Here is a 1,550-nt window from a genome sequence, read left to right as displayed (position 1 = left end):
CATACACGCCGTATTTAATAAATTCAACTCAGGCTTCTTCTACCTCCACAAGCTCAAGCCATGATTTCCAGTTGATCTTTTTGAGATATTTCCGTTACAGGCGAGCAAATGCATTCTTCATAGTCTTCTTTAAGTAGACTCTCCAGTTTTGAGTTGTTATGTTCCTGAAAAGAAACAAAAGAATAATGAAATACAATTACAATACAAAAAAATGACACATTAAACACTTCTATTCTAAAAAAGGCAGAGATGGAAAAGCAAGACCAGAGAGGACTATCATGCGAGAGCCTGGGTAACCCAGTAAACCTGGAATTCATTTGGTCCTGGATTGAAAACATTTGCCAGCAAATAGCAAATTTTTTTTTTAAGAAATCCAGTCCAGGTTTGCTAGACCACCCACATTCTCCCATGACAGCCTATCTCGCATTAACCTATCTTCAGCTTTAAAGAATTACTTGCATAATATACTAATAGGAGTTAGATAGAAATAACTTTTTTATATGTGAGCGTTTGTTTCACATTAGTGAATTTCCCAGTTTTATAATCATTAGTTAGTTCTGTGTTAGCATACTACTACCACTAGGTGGTGCTGTTGTGGTTTTCATTTACAATGAATTGTAGTCACATTTATTCTGAATGTAAAAAAAAAACACAGCACCACCTATTGGAGGAATTGAGAATGACACCTTTTATTAAACCAATGTATCTTGTTCATTTGAAAGACCACTTAAAGCAGAACTAGTTCTAGAACTAAAATCCACAATCAGGTGGGTCATTATTTCAGAAAAAAAATTGGTGATGTCCCTTCTTCAGTAATCCCTCCTATCCGCCTGATTGCTACAGGTTTCTGGTAAAAAAGCTGGGGTGCGCATTCTCAGTTTGGTTGTCAGGATACCCAGCAATATCGGCTTCCCCTGCACATGCCATGAATGAATGAACTCCTATGTGCCTGTGCAGGAGTTTTATCATCCTCAATCAGCCAGTCCAAATGACCAAACATCATCTTCAGGATGAGAAAAGAGAAGATGATGGTGCCCTGACAGGTGAACCGGGACAGGTGACTATCATGGAATTAGTTCCATTGTAATACCTTGAACCGATCATTATGGAAATTGTTCATAAACATATCTCAAAGTATGTGCAATGGCAAATATTGGCCAGCCCAGCCAGAGGATCGCAATCAGAGAAGAAGATGATGGTGCCCTGCCATGGAATTGGGACAGATGGGTATAGTTGGGTTTATGCTTTATTATTGAAAAGCTAGAACATTCAGTCATGTGCAGGAAATATAAAAAAAAAGTGAATTTTCCTTGCATATGATTGGGTGGCTGAAGTTATCGGAGCTTCATCTCATTTCTAATCTAAATGAAATCTTCCTTGTAAGGAAATCATTCACTTTGAGATGGGATCAACCTTTATTCTTTAAATAAATTAACCCCAACATGTGATAAAGATCTTCCAATGGGGACATCTAGCACAGGGAATACATTTCTTTTATTCTGTGTTGTTTCTTTAGGACATAAATTGAAGGGAAATTCCCCTAGCAGGGT

General features: G+C 37.6%; 1 protein-coding gene across 3 annotated transcripts in view; it reads right to left on the bottom strand.

Moving 5' to 3' along the window:
- The window catches only part of LOC140321642 (granulocyte-macrophage colony-stimulating factor receptor subunit alpha-like), a gene marked incomplete at its 3' end in the record, with an annotated part of 16,661 nt that continues 15,111 nt past the window's right edge, over positions 1-1,550 (bottom strand). For all 3 annotated transcript variants that reach the window (XM_072398408.1, XM_072398406.1, XM_072398407.1), the window contains 1 exon segment: positions 1-164.

Source organism: Pyxicephalus adspersus, chromosome 1, assembly GCF_032062135.1.
Source record: "Pyxicephalus adspersus chromosome 1, UCB_Pads_2.0, whole genome shotgun sequence".
NCBI lineage: Eukaryota > Metazoa > Chordata > Amphibia > Anura > Pyxicephalidae > Pyxicephalus > Pyxicephalus adspersus.
This window is presented reverse-complemented; position numbering and strand designations above follow the sequence as displayed.